The 23,617-nt window shown below is 45.4% G+C and overlaps 1 long non-coding RNA gene across 1 annotated transcript in view; it reads left to right on the top strand.

Annotated features, from left to right (window-relative positions):
- The first annotated feature begins 822 nt into the window (after window positions 1–822).
- The window catches only part of LOC143841748 (uncharacterized), a 34,254-nt gene continuing 11,459 nt past the window's right edge, over window positions 823–23,617 (top strand). The window contains exons 1-2 of the long non-coding RNA XR_013232780.1: window positions 823–859; window positions 2,142–2,355. This is a non-coding gene — a long non-coding RNA (uncharacterized LOC143841748). The remainder of the gene's footprint in view (window positions 860–2,141; window positions 2,356–23,617) is intronic.

A 23,617-nucleotide genomic window follows, 5' to 3' on the forward strand; every position in this document is an offset into this window, starting at 1 on the left:
GGCTACAGACCTAGATGATATAACTAGCTTCTCTCTCTCTGTCTCTCTCTCTCTGTCTCTCTCTCTGATGCTTGACCCAGAGGCGGTGGGTGAGCGTGACACATGGTTGCCTAGCAACTGTAACCTTGCTTCTTCATTCCCTGCATCTGGTAAAAGAGATGGGCTGGCCGTGGACAAACCACTGGCCGTGGTTGGGCTAGAGATTGCTGGGGAGGGGTGTGAGAATGGCACGGTTGCTCGTCTCTCCCTGCCCCCCTTCCCAATCATGCATTTTGGAAACTGGCAGCTAATCTTGCCTTCTTATTTCAGAGACAGCGAAGATTTGCAGCCTCCCTCACTTTTCACCTCCAACGGGGTTAGAATAGAGAGCTGATGAGAGCTCTTAGAGATGCTTATCCCAAATCGGTGCCGGAATTGGCTTTCCTATCCCTTTCTGTATTTTAGCGACAATGTCACCTGTCAGGAAGAGAAGAAGAGAGTTGGGGTTTTTAAACCCCACTTTTCACTACCCAAAAGAGTCTCAAAGAGGCTTACAATTCCCTCATCTTCTTCTTCCCATAACAGACACGCCGTGAGGTAGGAGGGGCTGAGAGAGCTCTGACAGAACTGTTCTGTGAGAACAACTCCAACAGGGCTGCGAAGGGAACACCTTATCCGTAAGTCACATGGCATCTCTGTTTGTTGACGAGCGTGTCTCAGTGGTTGCGTCACAGTGACACTCTTCTGAGCAGGGCAAGGACCAAAAGCTTGGTTCAGTATCTAATCTCATTATGACGCATCAGGTGTTAGAACTGTCCCTGCATGTTCTAAATCCCTCGCAGGTGACAGAACAAATGAGGGCAACGGTCAGCCAGAGGAGGTGAGTCCTGTTCTGTCACTGGAAAGACAAGTTTTCTCACAGCTCAGCATAATGCAAGTCTAACACTTTGATCCTTAGATGGAGAAACTGCCCTTGCATAGAAAAAATGGGCCGTTTTTGACAAATACACTGGAAATAAAATGAGGCCTGTTCGGTAGCTGTATTTCTTTAAGAAGACACCAGAGGGAGCTTTTGAGTAATGTGTCAATGCTTGTCCTAGGAAAACCCTCCTGTGTAAAATAAGCATTTGTCCAGCCAGAATTCTGTTTTCCCCCATGGCAAAGTAGATAACTTGCAGGGAGACCCACAAGCAGGACCTGGAGATCTTCCCAATGTCCTCCCCCAGTCCTTGAGGATCTGCTTTGAGCACTGGCTTCTTAACAAATAGAACATTTCTGGGGATTTTGATTTCCCCCTTTTTTCCTCTCGAAAAGCTTTGGCAAACGTTGAACTATACGTAATGCTCATTTTCTTATCAACCCTAAATTTATTGTATTGCTTTAAAACACAATAGAATTTCCCATGCTAAGTTATAAACAATATATTGTATTTGGCCTATTTATGACATTTAAAAAGGAAAGGGCCTTAAATTTTGCCAGCAAAATTTGAGTTGTATCTGTTCTTGCCTTTTGAGACACAGGGGAAGAGTTGAAAAAAGAAAACACAAATTTTATAGTAAGGACAAAGCAAAACAAAACCCCCAAATCCAACTCTGGTATTTGGACAGAAGCAATCATAGAATGCAGTCAATCAAAGAAGTCAAATAGGACTAACAAGATATTTGTGGAACAGGTTAAACTGCTGGATTCTTCTATAGTCTATATTATAACATGTAGCTTAATTCTGGGTCAAAATTATTCAGCTTTAGAATAACATGAAATATGCAGCATATGTCTATGTATGAACAGGAACTGACATTCTCTAATGCTATGGAAGTTGTCAGGCATACTACACATTTTAAGTGAATACAACCTTGCCTTTAAAAGCATTTCACTCATTCTAAATAAGAACATTTTATTGAAGTGTTTTTCTCCTGAAAGATTCTAATGGTTCCAAAAGAAAAAATGGGGGTGGAGGATAGAAAATTTAAATTCTTGATTTCCTTCCTCCCAGTTTTCCTTGCCCCTCTTACGTATTTGAGTGTTGTTACTAATAGCCTTTCATAGACTCACCTGTCATTAATTTGTCTGTGTCCCCTTTGAAAGCCACCTGCAGTGTGATCTCCATGAAATACTGGATGCCATGTGGGTGCCAGCCCAACTTTTCCTTTTCTTTTACACAGAAGGTTTGCCGGACCACGCCAGCTCTTTGCAATGGCCCTCCTTCAGGTGTTCCCATCATCTGAGGCTAGATGAGGGACAATCCCCTAAGCCAAAGCACCCAAACTAGGGGCTATCCAGCATGGAGAGGCTGCCCCCTTCTGTCCTTCAGACTTGGGTATCTGTCTACCATCCTTTGCAGTGAAAACCAATGGAAAGAACTTCGTCAGCTTCACCGTAATCTCCGTGTGTTTATTTTTATAACAATTTTGTTTTCATATTCCTTATGTTGCTTCAAAATCCATCTGTCTCTATGGCTGGTTTCTTGCTTCTTATATATATTTAAAGAAACTCTGGTGGTGTGTTCACATTTTTAGCAAAATGTTGTTCCTGTCCTCGTTTCGCTCCTGTTGTCAATGTCTACCCATTATCGGAGCCCATGATCCTTGTGCCCTTCTTGTGGGCAAGGCCTTCACTTTTCAAAAGAAGAGTAGGTGCCGTCTGCTTTTCCTACCTTGGTGGTGGTAAAAAGGGCCGTCCAATCACAACTGTAGAATTTTCAAGGCAAGAGGTGATTTGCCATTGCCGGCCCCTGCATCATAAACCTGGTATTCCATGGAGGTCTACCGTCCATTTACTAGAGCCAGTCTGATATAGTGGTTCAGAGGAGCAGCCTCTGCTTTGGAGAACTGGGTTTGATTCCCCACTCCTCCACATGCAGCCAGCTGAGGAGGTGATTGGAAGCCATTTTGAGACTCCTTTAGGGGGTAAAAAGTGGGGTGCAAAAAGCCCCAGCTCTTCTTACCAGCCAGGGCCAATCTTGTTTCCAAGATCTAATGACATCAGGCAAGCCTGGACCATCCACGTCAGGGCATTTTCAACCTTACATTAAGGAGACTCAAAGTAGCAGTTTCCACAGCAGACACTGTGAGAGGTAGGGGGCTGAGAGAGCTCTGAGAGAACTGTGACTAGCCCAAGGTCACCCAGCAGGTAACATGTGGAGGAGGAGTAGGGAATCAAACCCAGTTCTCCAGATTAAAGATGGCTGCCCTTAACCATGACAAGATGATGCAATACACTTATTGGCCTTTAGCACCAATAGTCAGGTTCCAACAGGTCAACAACTTTTAAGCCTCATGCAGCATCCTGGGAACAACTTGAAATTAAGGCCAGTGTTTGTCGTTCCTCCATTTTGTCCGAGTTATTCTAAAGCTCAATAAGAAAAGCACAGGATGGTCTCAGATAGCTCAGACCAAGAAGAAAAGACCTATCCTTATAGCATTAAACAATTAAACAATAATAAAGAATGTTTTTAAACAATGTCCTTTCTTGAGTTTGCTTTTAGTTTATTTCATTCCAAGGATGTCAGCCAGAATGGTTTCCAGATTAAATCCGTTTTCTATTATCTTTTCCTCAGTGGCAAGTTTTCAAAAGTAGTAATATAAATTGGCTAACGGCTCATAATAGTATGGAGATCCTAGTCCTAAAAGACAAGGTTCCCATTCATTTCCATAGCACCATCTTCCTCCAAATTTTCCATCTCCAGTTCACCATTTGAGTTACGGACTGGTGCAGATGGGGTGGCAACAGCATGTCTCCACTACTGTTATTTGGGGGAGGGGTTGGTGATATTTCACCCATGGCAATTTTGGGCCTGATATACCATAACAGTCCACATTATTGTGTTCTTTGCCTCTGATGTACAGAGCAATGCTGCCCCCAGTATATATATCAGGCACACAGACACAGGTAAAAGGCTATTTGATCTGACACTGAATTGATGAGTTCATCCATCATCTCTTGACTTATACCCAGGAGAAATCTGACATAAGCAAATCTTCTTCCTGGAGTTGGCTTACAGACAGTGCTCTTGTTATGGTTCCTGGGGAACGACTGCCTTTCTCTAGGTCCTTGTCCAGTTTTCACAGTCTTGTTAGGAAAATAAACCAAAGAATGAATCTGATACTGCTGCTACTCTCCTCCCCCGACACACAACAGAATATGCTTTGTGCTTCACTGGGCTGGAGTACATGTGTTCATCAAGTTGATTGCAGCACCAGAACCTTTTCTGCACTGGGAATTTTCCCCGCCTCACCACTTGTCGGGTGGTGGGGAAAATTCCTGGCTCCACATGACGCTGTATCCCATCTTAAAAAATTAAAAACTGGCCCTCACCATGCTGCATGACAGCGGAACCTCACCGCCCCGGCTGCCTTGTCTAGAGGCACAAATCTGGGCTGGACCAGGTCCAGCATGGAAAATGCTCCCCCTTCTGGAACCTGGAAGGATCAGGGCAACTCCAGATCGGAAACCCGGTGGCAGCGCGGTGCTGCTGGTGCAGAAGAGGTACAGGAGATAACTTGTTTGTGAGAATATGATACAGTAGATCAATCACCCTAGTAGATCTTTTCATGCTCTTATAATGGAGGTAGATGGGATGTAATGTGGTTGTTTTGCAACTTCTCGGCTCTTGGAGCAAATTCCAGCTTTTTTTCCTGCCCCACTCAGTTAGCCAGTTGGTTCTCCAGTTTTCCCACCAACACTCCTCCCCATTTTTACTTTTCCAGCCACTGAATATTTACTGTCAGTCAGTCATTGAAAGGAGTGAATGCCTGATTGACATGGAGGTGTGGGTACGACATTCTATGGGCTTGTGATCCATTCCAGACAGAGATCCCATTATTGACGGGGGGGGGAGATGCAATGATGTCCATGAACCTCATCCTAACCTATGGCTATTTGAGATGCTACACGTCCCACTGAATATTCGGAGCCAAGGACTAGGGGGGAGGGGGCAGCTGAAAGGCTAAGGCAACTAAAGAAAATGGTAGGGGTGGGCACTAATGATTCTTCCTTGGAAGAATCTTGGTATAGTGGTTAAGAGTGGTGGCCTCTAATCTGGAGAACCAGGTTTGATTCCCCATTCCTCCTCCACATGAAGCCTGATGGGTGACCTTGGGCCAGTCACAGTTCCTCTCAGAGCTCTCTCAGCCTCACCTACCTCACAATACATCTGTTGTAGGGAGAGGATTAGAGCCTCTTGTGGTGCAGAGTGGTAAGAGCCTCTTGTTGTTAGAGCCTCTTGTGGTGCAGAGTGGTAAGGCAGCTGTCTGAAAGCTTTGCCCATAAGGCTGGGAGTTCAATCCCAGCAGCCGGCTCAAGGTTGGCTCAGCCTTCCATCCTTCCGAGGTCGGTAAAATGAGTACCCAGCTTGCTGGGGGGTAAACGGTCATGACTGGGGAAGGCACTGGCAAACCACCCCGTATTGAGTCTGCCATGAAAACGCTAGAGGGCGTCACCCCAAGGGTCAGACATGACTCGGTGCTTGCACAGGGGATACCTTTACCTTTACCTTTTAGGGAGAGGAAGGGTCACCGATCATAAGGTGCTCTGAGACTCCTTCAGGTGTACAAAAAAGCAACTTGTCCTCATCCTTGAACTGAAGCTGAATCTTTGGATGGGGAAGGGCAGAGAACGTGGAATGTAGGGCACCCACATTAACAGCCCCTCTCAGAAAAGACTCCAGGCTTCCGAAAAGGCACCCATAAATCACTGAGAACCACCCACCCACCCCAGGCCTGAGTATTATACATTTTGCAGGTTTCCCAGGATTTCAAAGATGGTGGTCATTTGTTTGTGAGTTCTCCTTTTGAAAGCAATGAACTAACAAAACATCCATGTAAAGTCTGTTTCTGTGGCTGTTAAAACTCTGCGCTTTAATCGATGTCATCAAGAGGACATGTTTAGAAAACTTGTTGGTTTGATGTTTCTTCCCTGATACTCCTCCGCTTTTGAGGAAGGCTGTGGTTTGTTTTTGTTCCTCAGGAACCGATGGGTGGATTGACAGAGGGCCTTGAGGCGGTCAAGTGTTTAATCTCTGATTTGGGCAGCCAGTTCTTCAGTTTAATCCAGGATGCCAGATGGAGCCTGAGTGGTTTTCGGAGGTTGATGACGCAGGATGCAAATATTTTTTTTGACTTCTTTGGGTTTATTTTAACATCTTTGTTAATGAACATCTGTAGTGTAAAAATGTGGCTGGTGGCTTGTATTCTGGGGAAGGCACAAATTTAGCCTTCATGAATTGCATGGAAATTTGTCAGGAATAGATTTACCCTTTCACTGACGATGAGACATTATAGCCGGCTCCCACGGCTGCAAGTTAAGGGTGCTTCTGAAGTTCTTTTCAGGTTTGTCGCTGTATTTTGATGTTCCAGTTTACCTAGATGATTCTGTAAACGGAACCATTGCACTAGGAATTCTCCATCTCTCACTTCTGTGTTTTGTGCTCAGTACTGAACCTGCCCTGATCTGAATCGCTCAAACTAGGCAGGGATAAGGTTGCCAGTTCTGGGTTGGGAAAAACCTGGATATTTGGGGGTAAAACCTGGAGGGGTGGGGTTTGGGGAGGGGAGGGGAATGACCTCAGCATGATACAGTGTCCTCCCTCCAGAAGCCCTCCCTCCAAAACAACCCCTTTACTACTAACCACTTTTTCCCAAGGACACTGTTCGCTATAGTCTGGAGACTAGCTGTAAAAGTGGAAGATCCCCAGGCCCTCCTGGAGGTTGGCAACGCTAGGCAGAGATATTTTGATGAGTCCAGGGTCACCTGGGGAGCTTCCAGGGCAAATCCAGTTGCCCAGGGCCTGGTCTGACACCACTATACCATATTAGCTCTAACTATTCAGGGTTTTTCAGTTTAGATTGTGGGAGCTTCCGTGTAGTTAAATATCTGTGCAAAAGTAGATAAGAGAAATCATATTGGGCTGTGGGAGAGAAGATAGGAATCCCAGAGCCAGTTTGAATGTTTGCAGGAGCAAAGACTAAAAATACTTGTCTGTTTTGGCCAGTTCAGGGGGTCCCAGAAGCCCAAGCATAGCTTCCGTGGGCCTCGGGGGAAGCTTATAACACACTTGCCCCTGATATATGCATGATCCCATCCCATGCTCACAGTTGCATGAGTAATTTAAACATTTTCCTTTATTTCTGAAATGATAAAAATAGACCGTATCATAGCAACTGCTTGGACATTTAAGCTGCCTTGGTTGGCCCTGATAAAAGGTCCCAGCCCCCTCATCAATTGGGTACTTCAGCAAACCTCTGGCCACACATGGATGCTGACTGTGACATTGCAAGATCATGTTCTGCTTCTTCTATCCCCCTTTTTGGTGGGGTTCAGTCTCTAGCGCTCTTGTACATTGATATAACGATGGTATTTTCTTGATGTCTTTCCCTCTTCTACTTTTGTTCAAGTCCTCTCTTTTGCCACCCATCCAAACTCTTTCTAATTATTCAGCCAATATTTGCCAGCTCAGGGCTACAGTCACCTTGCCGGGTTAGCCCTTTCTCTTGAGCATTTCTTCTGTTTTCCCCTTAAGGCCTTAGATTTCATTTTCCAGAGATATCCTTCACATCCGTGCCATTTTTAAAATTATTTTTAAAAACGTAAACTTGCACAGAGATACGGAACAGCAGCCGGAATTAAACCCAAACAAGTGTTGACCATATAAACGAAAATTGATGGAACCTTGGGTTGTTTCCAGCCATTTGTGTTATCTGGGGGAAGGTGACAGTTTGGGGGAAGGTTCTGCTAAAAATCTGCAACTGAGAAACATCTCCTTGAGTTTGTTCTCCTCCCTACAAACCTGATGCCAAGAGGCCCTGGAGGGCCACAGCCTTGAGCTGGCCAGAAGATCTGGTAGCAGAGAGAAAAGACCTGTTTGGCACTCCTGAGCTTTCCCTTCCTTTCCCTGTTTGTTTTGTTTGTGTGTGTGTTTCCCCTGTTATTATCTGACCTGATCTAGGTGGCCAAGGATCTCATCAAATCTAATCAGGGTTAGTATTTGAATGGGAAGCTAAGCAGGGTTAGTATTTGAATGGGAGACTACCAAGAAAGACCGGAGTTGTTACACAGAGGCAGGCCACGGTAAACCCCCCTCTGAATATCTCTTGCTTTGAAATCCCTACAGGGACACCATAAATCAGCTGTGACTTGACGAAGGCCCTTCTTTCCACCCCATTATTGTCAGCATTGAGTCCCCATTGTGGAGAAAAGCGGGATATAAATAAAAATCAATTTTGTTTTTAGTTTTATCCCCCAAAGCAACACTCCTGTGGAAATCAAGTTATTGCTCCTGGGTTACTCTTCATCGTAGGAATGCTATTTCTGTAGATGACCTTGTACTATATCTGCAATAGGACAGTGTATGTCCATTATAGCAAACCATAGAGAAGCTCTTGGTCTGATCACAGCAGGATGTGAGTAACAGAGCCGGCGACAGCAGTCGCTAAAATAAATCCTTTCCTTGCTTCGGTATCGGAAGAATGTATTTTGCAGGCCAGGGCTCCCGACTGTGTCATGCATCCGTGCAAAACGGGCTTATTCTGTATCTTGCATCGGACATTATCCTTGATAGCCTGAGCAGCTTATAAATATATACATTCATCTGTTGTGAATAATATTGTGTTTGTGTATGTGCCATGCCTTTGAAGTTTTGGAGAGAAATTTATTTATTCTTTAAAAACCTAGCATTGGCCAAGAATCGCCACCAGATGTCTCCCTGAAAAACGAATCTGTCTGGAACATATAGTAGTTTTCGCTCTTGAAAAAGGAAGTTTTTTTGTTTGTTTTGTCCCTGGTGGATCTCCCCACACTTCGGAAAGCACAAAGGTATTTCTTGGATATGATGTACATACAACTGAATGTTCACTGTGGTTTAAATTCAAGAGTCTCATTTTGAAATACTGAGGTGTTGCAAAATGCTTCCTTTTAGGCCATTCCCTTTGATCTATGGTTGGTGGGAACAATGTGTTACTTCCTTCCCTCCCACCTCCAAAAAGATTGCTAAAATTGCAGTGAACGTATGTTCCGTGGCAAGTATTTATACTGTTTTGATTGCCTGGATGTCAAGCAATATTCTCTGTGGAACCAGAAGGAGATGTGTGTTTACAAGTTGTTCATTGCATGGTTTCATACCATTATCACTCCAGCTTGGTTCAGTGGCTAAGAGTGGCAGCCTCTAATCTGGAGAACCAGGTTTGATTCCCCACTCCTCCTCTACATGCAGCCAACGGGGTGACCTTGGGCTAGGCACAGTTCTCATAGGGCTGTTCCCATATAGCAGTTTTCTTAGAGTTCTCTCAGCCCCGCCTACCTCACAGAGTGTCTGTTGTAGAAGAAGGAAGGGAAAGGTGTTTGTAAGTATTGAGCAGTGGGTTGGACTAGATGGCCTGTATGGACTCTTCCAACTCTGATTCGGATTCTATAAGTCACTTTGGGACTCCTTCTGTTAGTGAAAAGCAGAGTGTTAAAAACCAGCTCTTATTCTTCATTGTTCTGCACTATATCCTTGCATGGAGTGGAGCAAGTAGAGTAGGGTCTCCCAACCACAGTACTGCAAAGGCCCCTCAATGGTATTGCAGAGTGGGTTTCCCCCCCTAAAAAAATGGAGGCTGGAGGGAGCCTTCTCATTCTCTGTCTGCTGTTTCCAGCTCTGGATGTAGAGGAAAGAAAAGGGGGCTTTAATTTTTAAAAATTCTACCCTCATTTGGGTAGGTTGACCTGCCTCTCCCAAAGTGGCCAATAATGGACCTGGATGGGGAGGGGAGGGGAGAGGGGTAAACCTTTGCTGCCTGAGGCTCCTCTTGAAACACAACATATCATAACAAATACAAGATGAAGAGATATAACAGAACTCTATTAACATTTTGAATGTTTTATCATGAATTTGGAACTATTCCAAGAGGGAGAAAAAACAGATATGAAAGTTTAAAAATGCATACAGTATTATCTATACTAAGTACTCTTAGAAACATATTAAAATTGTAACAACACATGTTAAAGACATTAAGAAGAGACTAACAAAATGGTGCTCATAATTAAAACCCTGTTAGTGAAAGTATGAATAAGAACATTAAGCATAATTAACAATGATTAGAAAGCACCTTCAAAAACTTGATTACAGGGGAAGAAAAGGGGTTGGGGGAACAGCTAATAAGTTATTGGTACACCCATGGAGAATTGAATGGCATATTATAAATACATTAGCAACACACTGACAAGTGTTCAGGAAAGAAAAGGTTGTGGTCTGCAAGCTAAAGAGAATGTTGTTGTTGTTGTTAGTTGCGAAGTCGTGTCCGACCCATCGCGACCCCATGGACAATGATCCTCCAGGCCTTCCTGCCCTCTACCATTCCCCGGAGACCATTTAAGTTTGCACCTACTGCTTCAGTGACTCCATCCATCCACCTCATTCTCTGTCGTCCCCTTCTTCTTTTGCCCTCGATCGCTCCCAGCATTAGGCTCTTCTCCAGGGAGTCCTTCCTTCTCATGAGGTGGCCAAAGTATTTGAGTTTCATCTTCAGGATCTGGCCTTCAAAGGAGCAGTCCGGGCTGATCTCCTCTAGGACTGACCGGTTTGTTCGCCTTGCAGTCCAAGCGACTCGCAAGAGTCTTCTCCAGCACCAGAGTTCAAAAGCCTCAATCCCTTGACGCTAAAGAGAATGGGGAGAAATAAACTCACAGTGAGATCTAGAGCCGGTGAATTCCCCTTGGTCCTGAAAGCCACTCCCCGAAATGCTTTTCATGGGATCAGGGAGGCACTCAGAGTGGAAAGCAGCCCAGGGCATTGCAGAAAGAAAGAGAAACTTGTCCAAGTTTCTCACGACCTCTCATGGGAGATCCCTTCTGAGAACAGAAATACAGTGTGCCTAGAGCAGTGGTAGTCAAACTGCGGTCCTCCAGATGTCCGTGGACTACAATTCTGGAATCACCCTCTAGGCCAGGGGTAGTCAAACTGCGGTCCTCCAGATGTCCATGGACTACAATTCTGGAATCACCCTCTAGGCCAGGGGTAGTCAAACTGCGGTCCTCCAGATGTCCATGGACTACAATTCTGGAATCACCCTCTAGGCCAGGGGTAGTCAAACTGTGGTCCTCCAGATGTCCATGGACTACAATTCTGGAATTGTAGTCCATGGACATTTGGAGGACTGCAGTTTGACTACCCCTGGCCTAGAGGGTGATGTCTGTCATAGTCCCTTTCCCTGTGTGGGTGCAAACCCACACACATGGCCTTCTTCCCTTGAGGAGTCCCTGACACTCCCCAACTGCTTGAGGTGGTGTAGGAAACTGCAGGGGGAAGAGAGGGAGTCTGTGATGTTTTCCCATTCACAGTTCATTGGCTTCAACCCACTGTTAGCTTTAATCATGAAACAGCACCCTGGAAAGCAGGACAAGGTGCCTAATGGTTACAGCTCTTTATTATCCTAGCCCAGCAGGGCTCCATTCCGTTCCCCATCTTGTTCACTTCATGCCTCTCTTGAGCATCCTGGCCAGAAGAGACGCATTTTATGGCACGAAAAGAGAAATGTACTACCAGCTCTTCCCGTTTCTCCGCTTGCATTCACAGCAGGGGAAGACACGAGTTCGTTCTTTCTTGGGGTTTGATACATTTTCTGCAGCAAGGATTATGGTTTTGCCCGGCTGAACACTTGGGGTGAGGGTGAGGGTTTTTTTAAACAATAAACAAGGGGGGAAAGATTTAAAAAATTGAAGGTAAATACTTTGTTTTCTTGTCATTGTCCTTCCTTCTTGGAGAGCCAATACGGATACCCAAATATATCCAAAAATACTGATAATATATTTTTCACATATATATTCATAGTAGAACTACCCAAACACACATAGCCACAGTTGTGCAAAGTGGCTCCTTCCCTCTGAGGTCTAAAGCAGAATCCTACACTTCAGGCCCTCCCCATACCTGCTTTGTTTCTACTAGAATTGCTGGGGTGTAGAAAGGAGTCTCAAAGCGGATCACAATTGCCTTCCCTTCCTCTCCCCACAACGGACACCCTGTGAGGTATGCAGGACTGAGAGAGCTCTGAGAGAACTATGCCTGGCTCAAGGTCACCCAGCTGGCTGCATGTGGAGGTGGAGTGGGGAATCAAGCCCAGTTCTCCAGATCAGAGGCCACTGTTCTTAACCACCACACCAGGCAGGCTCCCAGAGTGGGCCGCTCCCATCTCTCCCAGGGTTACCTTTGTAGCTTAAAGAGGGCCACACTGCAATGATTCTCGTGTCATACACAGAACATGCAAAGGGTGCATCTTTAGTTCAATTGCATCACAGGAAAGCACCCTAGTTGAAGGGAGATTCCTCCCAGCAGGAGGAGGTGGGACAATCTGACCTGTCTTAATGGGAGAATGTCACACCCCACTTTTCATTTTTTCTTCTTTCCATGGGAAGGGAGCAGGACCAGCAGGGCAAATTGCTTGGGCCAGCTTTCTTCCTAGCCACAGGCCTTCTTTCCTTATGTTTTCTCTTTGCTTTGTCTCCTGCGTCTCATCTCCTTTGTCTGATTCACATCACCTTCCTCCTCCATGGGACAGGGCTGTGTCTCAGTGTCAGAGCAGCTGCCTGGCATGCAGAAGGTCTCACTTTCATTCCCCAGCATCTCCAGCTAAAAGGACCAGAGAATAGATGATGTATAAGACCTCTCCTTGAGACCCCAGATAGCCACTGCCACTCAGGGTAGAAGAAGACGACGAGTTGGTCTTTATACCCCACTTTTCACTGCCTGAAGGAGTCTCAAAGTGGCTTAAGATCACCTCCCCTGTGAGACAGTTGAGGCTCCAGAAAACTCTGAGAGAAAAGCTTTTAAGCGGACTGTGATGAGCCCAAAGTCACACAGCTGACTGCATGCAGGGGAGCGGGGAATCGAACCCAGGTTGCCTAATTAGAAGCCACCACTCTTAACCACTACACCAGGCTGGCTCCGTGACCTTGAGAGATCAAGGATTTGATTTTGTAACAGGCAGTTTCACAGGTTCTTGCCTTCCAGGTCTGCACAGGCTCATTGGCGACCATATCAGCAGCTCCCTCCTCCATCTTTCCTGCATTCTGCAGTTATTGCCTACCTCAGGGGTAGTCAACCTGTGGTCCTCCCGATGTTCATGGACTACAATTCCCATGAGACCCTGCTCGCAAATGCTGGCAGGGGCTCATGGGAATTGTAGTCCATGGACATCTGGAGGACCACAGGTTGGCTACCCTTGCTTTAAGGTATTCTTGTCAGATCTTTTCACAGATCTCCCTTTGTGATGCCTGTTTTGGCTCTTCTTTCTAAATGAATATCCGTAGGCTTACAGTATGCTTCCAGTCCATGAACATCTGGAGGAACACAGGTTGACTACCCCTGGCCTACCTCATGCCTCTTCTGCCTTTGTGAACTATACAGAAGTTAAAATGGCCAGCTAGCCTCTTCTCTGGGACATCTCTGGGCAAATAAACATTAGAAAGATCTATTTCCGGTGTTAACTGGATTTGTCTGAAATGAGGCGAGCTAGGGCTGATTACGGGAGTGCTTATTTTCCCAGGGGTGTTAAGATGAGCATCATTTGTGTGAGTCATTTGGGGATTTCTTCCTAATCTAGGTTGCCACAGGCTAAACTGATTAATTGATTAAACATTTAAACTGGAAGGAGGGCATGCATTAGCTGCTGCGATCATGGACCATGAGGATGGTAAAAGGGTGACAGTCCTAAGAACATTTTCCTGGGAGCTCCACTGAACGGCTCTGAGCAGGATTATGAGTAGACCTCTTTCGGATCGCTGTCTAGAGTATTCCCGTTAGCAGCATGCAGGACTTTGAACTGTGGCAAATACATTTGATGATTTGGTGAGAAGTGTTCTTGGAATTTTTGTGTGGAATCCCTGCCTGTAAAAGGTGGTGAGAGTATTTTCAGGGGGACATTTGCAGAGGTTAAAACTTGGTCTCTGAGGGTAAATATATGTTTCTCCGTCCCCTCCCGGTAAGTGTGTCTATTTGTCTCCTCCATTCTGCTCTCCATATGAAGACATTTTTATTCCACCTCCTGATAGTTGATGAATTGGTAGATATCGTTTTCTTTTCCTGTTATGCACTTTTACATTTTCTTTAATAGTGTTGCTTGAATGGCTTTTTAAATTATTGTAAACTGCCTAGAGAACAGCATGATAATGAAAACCAATGTAAAGATGCTATTACATTTAAAAATACTGGTGCACAGTCCTCTCCCAGTATTTTTTCCTCTCCTCCCCACCCGTCCTCCGTTGGCTTTTAGAACCTTGCTAGAGAGGTGACAGGAAAGAAGAAAAAGAAGGTTCTTATATGCCGCTTTTCTCTACCTGAAGGAGTCTCAAAGCAGCTTACAATCGCCTTCCCTTCCTCTCCCCACAACAGACACCCTGTGAGGTGGGTGAGGCTGAGAGAGCCCTGATATTACTGCTCGGTCAGAACAGCTTTATCAATGCTGTGGTGAGCCCAAGGTCACCCAGCTGGTTGCATGTGGTGGAAGAGCGGGGAATCAAACCCAGCTCACCAGATTAGAAGTCCGTACTCCTAACCGCTACACCAAACTGGCTCCCAAGAAGAATCAATTGGCAGTGGGGGAAGCATTTTTAAAAACAAGTGTGGACATTACCTCCATTGGTCTTAACTGTTGAGAAATGACTCTGTCCAAGTGCCTATCAGGGCTGAAGGGAGTAGGTTGATATACGTCTCTGTTAAGAAACAGCCGTCTAGACACAGGAAGAGATAAAGAGAGTTTTTGAAGTACCCCAGGGTGCAGGGCCTCACTGTCTCACAGGGATAACAGATCTGCTGACCTGTAGGAATGGGTTTTTTTACCTTCACATGGCCTCTCTGCGTACATTTATGAAGAGGCAGATCCTACTGCAGTTGTATAAGTCTTCAGTTAGATTTGCAAGTGATTTAAAAACCAGCAGAGAAAGAGGAGTTTTTATTTAAATACAGGGTATATGATAAAATTCCTTAATTCAGCTTATATGGGAAGCTAAAGATTTGTTGTAAAATATTGGAATAATTAATGTAACAATATAACGTTCATTTTATAATAGATTTGACAGTAGTGACAGCTTTTTTGATAAGAAAGAAGATTTGAAATTATACTTATATGAGAATTATTCTTAAGTGGGAATTGAGAATTATTGTAAGTAGGGGGGAAGTAAGTGTGAGTAGTTGCATTCTTTTTTCTTCTTTGGATACAGGTGATGTAACAATATAATAATCGTATACCACTACTCTATTAATGTACCATGTTTTATAAAGTCACTTAGTTGATTATTTGCAGAAAGTGGTAAAAAGCAGAAAATAAATTTATTGCAATATGTAATAATGATAAGGTTGATGTCTTTCTAGGAAGGGGATGAATCTTGATAATGTTTTATATAATTATCTGGACTTATACATTCATAAAATAAGAAAGTTTATGTATGTGAAATTTAACATAGGGCAAAAATGTGTCAGTTGAAACTTCATAAGGCCTAAAATGGGCAGCTAGATTTTTATTTCATTATATGATATAATATATGAGAAAAGATAAAAATATATTTTAAGTATATATCAAAATGTAAATACGATGTTAAATTATAATGGAATGGTTGTAGAGGTAATGTAATAATCCGTATCATGATGGAAATTTTATGTGTAATTCTGTTTGTTAATCTACTTTCAAAATAAAAAGAAGTGATATATTTTTAAAAGGATCTAAATGGTTATAAAATCCATTCTGTAGAATTGTTTATTTCATTATGTTACAACAATAAAACTTCAAAGTTTCGAGGGTCTTATCTGTAATGTGTTATTAGGCTCAGTTAAAAAAAAGCACTCTGCACCTGACCCAATCTCCATTCTGATGCTGCTCGATCCATGTTACATCACAAATCTACATTGTCAAAGGTACAATAAAATCTTCTGCAAAGTGTCCACAGTCTTGTTAGGATCAGGCAGGCAAAACACAGACCATTTTCTGGTTCTGGGGGTGGGGAATGAGTTGGGAAAGAGCGGGGGGGGGGGGTTATCAAGCATCCTTCTCCTGACCATACAGGAATCTGAGCACTATGTTTTAAAGCCAACCATTTACACAAAATGACTTTTTGGGCTCCAGGGACCATGTTCAGCATCTCAGAAATCTACCCGGACAGAAATAAAATCCAAAAGAACACAAAAACCCCCCAAAAGGGGGGGGGTGCTGTATTGTTCTGGCATTTCTCCATAACAACGTGTCAGTGTTTTTATTAAAATGCAGCTGTGTTGTGGAATTACCACATAGAAACGCGGAAGTGCATTTTAAAAAATTAATTTCAGGGCTGGGTTCATGAGAAAACTGCTGTGCTGTGATTGGTGGCTTGCTGTGATTGACAGGCTAAGGAATGGAGGGAGAAGTTCATTTTGCTTTCCTTTGCAGCCTCGTCAGGAGGCAAAAAGCCATGATGGGGCAGAGGGAAAATATGGGAGGGTTGCAAACACGAGTTTTACCATCCTGCATTTGCAGTTAGGAACCCATTCACGTTTTACCCCTCCATGCGGAAATGGTCTATGCAGCATATCCAAGAGTGAATTTTCTCTGCTTCATCAGAAAATTGTGATAGCTCTGTCAGGACCCTCAGCTCTCCAGGGAGCTCATTCCACCAGGTCAGAGCCAGGACCAAAAAAGCCCTGGACAGTCAAGGACAGTCATACGTCTTTAGGGCCAGAGACCTCCAACAAATGAATACCCACAGAGAAAAGAGCTCTGCGGGAAGCATGAGCTTATGGTTTCAAGGCAAGAACTTGTTAAAATTTACTGCCTGTGATCTCTATTTGCAATAGTCACTGACTTTTTGCAAGCATTTCTTCCCTCTTCCCCCCCCCCCCCGCCACCAAACACGTGCAACAAATTGGGAAAAGGGACAGCAGCTGAAGGCCGTGCTGTTGGCAACTCGATGGCTTGTTCTTAATATTACGATGTTGTTTTTATTGTAAGTCACCTTGAGCAGGACTCTGAAGAGGCAGCACAGAGTTATCCTTCCTAATACAGAAATAAATAGCAATGTCTTTTCCAAGGCAATGGGATTGCTGTATGGGGGGGGGGGTAGCATTACTGATTGTGGCTTTATTTGCGTGCTGTAAACCACCACAAGCCTGTTGGCCCAGGAGCAGTGGTTTACAAGTCCAATAATAAATAAACAAACACAAAGGTTCTGTGCTCACAGCACTGGACTTGCTCGCTTCTGGCTACATCAAAACAGTGCAGGGAATACGGCCTGCCTATGGGAAACCTCAAAGTAAGACTTAAGATATATATACATTTTCGAGGTCCCGGAATTACTACAGATCTCCAGATTCTCCCAAGGAAAATGGCTGTTTTGAATTTATACCCTTCCCTCTCCAAACCCAATTCTTCACAGACCTCACCTCTCAATCTCCAGGAATTTCCCACCCTAGAGTTGGCAACCGCAAGGCACTGCCCTGCTATGAGATGACTCTCATAGTGGGAAGGGAGCCCTGGGGAAGGGGAAATGTTTCTGTTAGCAACAGCCAGCTGTTTTGCACTCTAAAGGCAAATGGCCAGAGAGGAACGGGGGGGGGGGGGGGGGAGAGCAGCCCTGTTTCCCTGAAAGTGGCTGATGATTCCAGTTAGATGGAAAGAAGGGTAAGCAGTGCAGGAAAAGCACGACAGAGAGAGAGCGAGAGAGAGAGAGGAGGGGGGAGGGGGGGAGGGGGGGAGGGAGAGAGAGAGGCTTCCAGTGCATATCGTGCAGAATGATTTATTCCTGCAAGCAAGGACTGTGAGATCATCTGAGCTGATTTAACAGGGGCTTGTCCTCAGAAGGCCTGCCAGCAACTCCCCCAAGAAGCCCTCCTGCTGTAAGGGCCCAGGGCAGGAGGGCACTTCTGGGAAAGGCCAAGGGCCTGTCCGTAGATCTCCATACACAGAGTCAGAAGGGATGACTGGGCTGGGTAAAGCCATCAGAACCCTTCTCATTTGTTCCAGAGGTCGATGATGGAACAATAGAAGGATGGTGCTTCCTTTTATCCCCACTCTTGCGTTCAGGCTGCTTACCTGGTTGGTTAGCCTTCTGAGAGTCCTGCGGCCCTGGTGGGGGGGAAGCCTCCTGCCGTGCTTTCCAGGGAGGCATCCACGCTTGGGCTGTCTGAGCTAAATGCACAGGATATTGAGCTGCTTTTAGCACAAATTCTTGTGACTTTACAATGTGCTTTGGGACGTGGGAGGAAGGGCACACGCTACAGGAGGTCTTGCCAGAAAGGCTCTGGCCGAACACTCATACCGAACGCAGACCTTTGCAGACGGACTCAAAGGAGTCGTCAGCAGACAGTCCCGGGGAAGGGAGAGGCATGTGAGAAGCAGAAAATGTCAGGTACAGAGGAGGATGTGAAAGTTTGCAGACACCAAGGTTGAAGTGTCAAAAAACGGAGAGAGCTGAAGCAGAGAGTATAAACCTTTTTTCAGCGCCATTCACCTCTGTACTTCTTTGAACCTGACCATGCTAGGTACTCCTTGGCAAGATTATACTACCTCCAGGTGGGCAATAACGCGCCAATTGAAAAACAATGACTGAGACACCGGAGAACATTGGTCCCTTGGGACCTTAAGACAGAGCTTTTGTTTCTAGTGCAGGCATTATTTCCGACACTGTGATGCGGTGTTTGGAAAATCGGCTTGCTACAAGTCCAGGTAGATCACTAAGTAGGTCTACAGTAGAAGAACCAAGCCTAGGAGCAATTTAAAGAGCAACAAGAGTTCCAGGGTATAAGTTTTTTGCGAGAAATTTTGGGAAAAAGTAAACAAATTCTGATTAGATCTTTGAAATGTCTTCGGAGATTTCACATGGAGAGGGGGGGGGGTGCCAGAAGGCAATCTGGAATTTTGGAAAGACCGTTATTAGGTTTACACTAATCATAAAAGCTATGGGGGTGGGATACAATGGGATCTAGAAAAGGTGGGGAGAGCAGGTGTGATCGGCTGCAGTAAATGGTGGGGGGAGTGGGCCTACCATCTCACTCTCCCTGAGCAGTCTGCAGCCTCCCCACCCCACCCCACTGGATCACTCGCTCACCCCAAAAGCCTCAAGGCAAGTCTGGAGATGAGCTGCAATTGCAGGGGATCCCCAGGCCCCACCAGGGAAGTGGCATCCCCTAACTAAAAAGCATCCCACTTCTGAAAATCCTGTTCTAAAGAGTCCTGTTTTGCTATGTCAGTGGAAGGAGAAGAGCATGAAGGCTCCCACGACTTCATTTGGTAAGTTTTTCCACTGCTGAAATGGCCAGAGCACACGATCCCATCCTTGCCTCCACCACCACATATAGATTTGCCTCTCTGGTTGCCTCCTGATGTTATTTCCATTCTGCCTCTCTACAGCCATGCTGTCTATCACTTATGTCCACTTTCTCAGAGAGCCAGAATGGTGTACCGGTTAAGAACGGTGTCCTCTAATCTGGAGAGCCAGGTTTGATCCCCCACTCCTCCTCCACATGCAGCCAGCTGGATGACCTTGGGCTAGTCAAAAGCAGAGTATTAAAAACAACTTCTTCTTGAACACAGGTTTTCTCAGCTGCCTGCCCTGACATTCTGCTTTGTTGAACTCTCTAGGAAACATACGACCAGAACACATAAGCGTTTCCAACATTTCAAACGTGGAAGCGTTACGGAATCTAAAGGTCCAGAATTAAATTTTCTACTTAACACTGCTGTTAAAATCAGTCATGGGGGAGGCGGGAATGCTCATGGAATGCCGACGTGATCTGTACTGTTTTATTTTAATTTTGCTATTTTTTTTTTTGTCTTTGCTTAACTGGGAGGGGGGCGGGGGGAGCAAAATACAATTGTCTCCTAGAAGTCAAGCGGAAAATACAGGATGCACAGGAAAGCTTTAAAAAGAGAGAAATGATAATATGTATAAATAGAGGTGTGGAACAGCAGGTGCTGGGAGTTGTTTAAAGCTATATGAGGAGCTGATGAGCTCATTCAAGAAAGAAAGGGCCCAATCCCAGTCTCAGGAATCAGCATTTCCCCTGGCCCTTATTCACTCCCATTATTTATTCCGTTTGTTTATTTACTTCCTTGATACCCCGTCTTTCTCCCCATTAGGGACTCCAAGCAGCTTACATTGTTCTCCTGTCCTCCATCTTACCATGTCCGGCATCCTATGCCGCTGACTCTCTGCCCTTTTCACTGGCATCAAAAGTCTAATCGGCAAGGAGGGAGACCCAGGCTGGTTCTGTACTCACTGTGTGGTTAAAAAGAGAAAAGAAACACCAGTGGTGCACTGACTAGCTTAAGTGTGATGTACCCAAGCACATCGAATCTATTACACTGAGGCAATCAGTTCTCGGAGGGGCTGTATAGCAAACTCTGTGTCTCACTTGCTTCCCACATCAAAGCGCGCCCTCACTTTTACTATCCAGCCTATCTTAAATTAGCCTTGACACCTTGTTGTTGCTTGATCCTTGTTTCCTCTGCATCCACCACTGTATTTTACTGTGTGAGGTAAAACAGGCGGTAGATGTGAATGCCCTTTAAGAAGTTTTTCTGGGGTCATGGACTTCAGGAGCGAATGTTCTGGAGTTGTGGTGAACAAGTAGTGTTTGCACACAGAGAGAAGCATGCTGGGGCATACTATGAAGAGCTGGCTAAATCTGCAGCAAGCATCTTGTATACCTTAGGAGAGATGCTTTGGAGGGAGTTGGTTAAGGTTGTACGGGGAAGGCTTACGTGAAATTAGCAGCTGACGTTTGTTTTCTTGGGATTTTAGTGAGGAGTGCAACAGTCCTTCAGCTTCCTGGACCAGCCTTCAATGGGAGATGGGAACGAGTGCCATTTTGAAAGTGGCTGATGCTTCTCTGGCTTCATATTACCAGCAAAAAGAATGGAAATGCTGCAGCTAGGATGTGCCAAAATGCTTTGTTGTTGTTGTTCTTAGGTGCGAAGTCGTGTCCGACCCATCGCGACCCCATGGACAATGATCCTCCAGGCCTTCCTGTCCTCTACCATTCCCCGGAGTCCATTTAAGCTTGCACCTACTGCTTCAGTGACTCCATCCAGCCACCTCATTCTCTGTCGTCCCCTTCTTCTTTTGCCCTCGATCGCTCCCAGCATTAGGCTCTTCTCCAGGGAGTCCTTCCTTCTCATGAGGTGGCCAAAGTATTTGAGTTTCATCTTCAGGATCTGGCCTTCTAAAGAGCAGTCAGGGCTGATCTCCTCTAGGACTGACCGGTTTGTTCGCCTTGCAGTCTAAGGGACTCGCAAGAGTCTTCTCCAGCACCAGAATTCAAAAGCCTCAATTCTTTGACGCTCGGCCTTCCTTATGGTCCAGCTTTCGCAGCCATACATTGCAACTGGGAAGACCATAGCCTTGACTAAATGCACTTTTGTTGGCATTTTTGCCTTTTGAACTTGTCCATTGGGTTTTCATGGCAAAGTACTGGAGTGGTTTGCCATTTCCTTCTCCAGTGGATCACCTTTTGTCAGAGCTCTCAGCTATGACCTGTCCGTCTTGGGGGGCCCTGCACGGCATAGCTCATAGCTTCACTGAGCGACGCAAGCCCCCTTGACAAGGCAGCCATCCTTGAAGGGGGAAATGCTTTGAAACGGGGAGGGGGAAACGGGGAAGATACAAGAGAGTGCTGGGCTGTTTATGAAGTTGTGTGAACTTGAGAGAAAAAAGAAACAGGTTGGGCAATGCAAGTGGATTTTAAGGTAATGAAGAAGACCCCAAAGGCATTTGTTCAATCCTGATTTCAGCCACTAACCCCAAGTGAAAGAAGCCATGTTCCATCTTAAATCTGAAGCAACCCATTGTGTTTTGTTGATTGCATTTCTGAGGACCCTAGAGACAAATGCCTTTGGGGTCTTTCTCATTACCTTAAAAATCCACTTGCATTGTCCAACCTGTTTCTTTTTTCTCTCAAGTTCACACAAGTTGTGTTGCAGGCCTGGGATGTGGGGGGGGGGGGGAGAGAATAGCAATTGTGCTGTGTGGCAGATCGATGCAGACAGGTGATAGCTTGGTGGGTGAGGAGGCTCTTCTGTTCCTAAGAGGCCAATTTACCAACACAGAAACATATCAACCTATAAAAGACTGTGAATTCCAAAGAATGACCAAGGGAGAAAGTAGACAAGCAATTGTTGTCAGAAGATATTTTCAATCTGTGGGGGGAAAGATCATGGATAAGTGACCTGAAGGAAATGTGGGGGATGGAGCAGGGGAAGAGAACGAGTGGTGGTTGGTGAAGTAGAGACAGAGCACTGTGGAGATGGGAAAATAAAGGAAGAATTGGTGTGCATCATCCAACGTGTCATGAGCTCTTGGCCCTGGACAAGACAAGCGCTGCAGGGGTGGAGGATGATGAGCAGTACGAAGGTTCAGACCCAGAGTGGGACAACCCCTCAACCCCACCCATCTGGAAGGACCCCCGAAGTCTCAGGCCGGAGGGAGGTGGGGCAGGAGCACAGCAGACACTCAGGCGGGGTCCCACAATGTGCCTCTGGTTTTGTATGTAAAAGTTCTTTCTCTTGATACTATTAAAATCAGATCATCTTTGTCATTTGTTTAAACTGCATTTCCCCCTCACCCAGGAAATGTGGAGGAGCAGGGATACCGCATAAAGCTTCTGTGCTTCCAAGGCAAAGTGTATTTTTAAATATATTCAACACAAAAAGAACCACCAGGTTCTCTTTGTGTCTGCTGTTGCCCAGCAGGGTCAAAATACCCTTGTGGGTAACTTTTCCATGCAGCTTGCTTTGGAGAGACATAGAAACTGATTAAAATAAACTTTCCTTCTCACCTGTCCCCTCCAAAGCTCTGTTTAAACACTGAGCTTTGGAAGCAGTCGATGGCCACAGTCTAGCACCGAAGTTTGATGCACTTAGTCCCTTTTCAAGTCATTGGCCTTAAGTGCTTTCTCCTAGTTCTGAGCTTGATTGTAGCTATTATGTATTTAGCTAGCCCTGTTTTCAGCCGGAGATGCTGAAAGGAATGGCAGAGAACGGCCATTGGAGATGCATTTGTGCCTTCCGCATTTACCCATTTTCAGCTACTAATCCGTGGGGAATTATTTGTAATGTATGGATACTGGTAATTCTCAGCACCCAGGGGTGTCTCTCATCAGCAAATCAATGTGGAGGGAAAGCGTTCAGATGTGTCCCCTCCTCCCCCACCTCCCTGCCAGTCTTGTGTGTCAAATTGCAGCCTCGACGGGGTCACAGAGTGGCACGTAGTAGCAGTTAACTAACATTTAGTTAAAGGCAATGACAGCAATAAGACTCGTGCCATGCTGAGACATACTGACTTCCATTAGAAGTCGGATTCAGAAAGTTTTAACATAGTAGAAATACGGTCGGCAGCTCTGGATTGGGAAATGCATGGAGACTTTGGGGGTGAGGCTGGGAGTGGGCAGGATTTGGGGCTGGAAGGGACCTCAGCGCAGTAGAATACTGCAGAGCCCACCCTCCAGAGCAGCCATTTTCTCCAGGGGAACTGATCTCCATCTCCTAGAGATGAGCTTTAAAACTGGGGCATCCCTAAGTAGAAACCTCCTTTCTCTCTGCAGTGACAGACGTGAATACATGAAGCCACCATCTACCTGGGTCTATCAGGATTGGAGTTGCCTGCTCGGACTCACAGTGGCTCTCCAGGGTCTCAAGTAGAGGTCTTTCAT

Source organism: Paroedura picta, chromosome 7, assembly GCF_049243985.1.
Source record: "Paroedura picta isolate Pp20150507F chromosome 7, Ppicta_v3.0, whole genome shotgun sequence".
Taxonomy (NCBI): Eukaryota; Metazoa; Chordata; class Lepidosauria; order Squamata; family Gekkonidae; genus Paroedura; species Paroedura picta.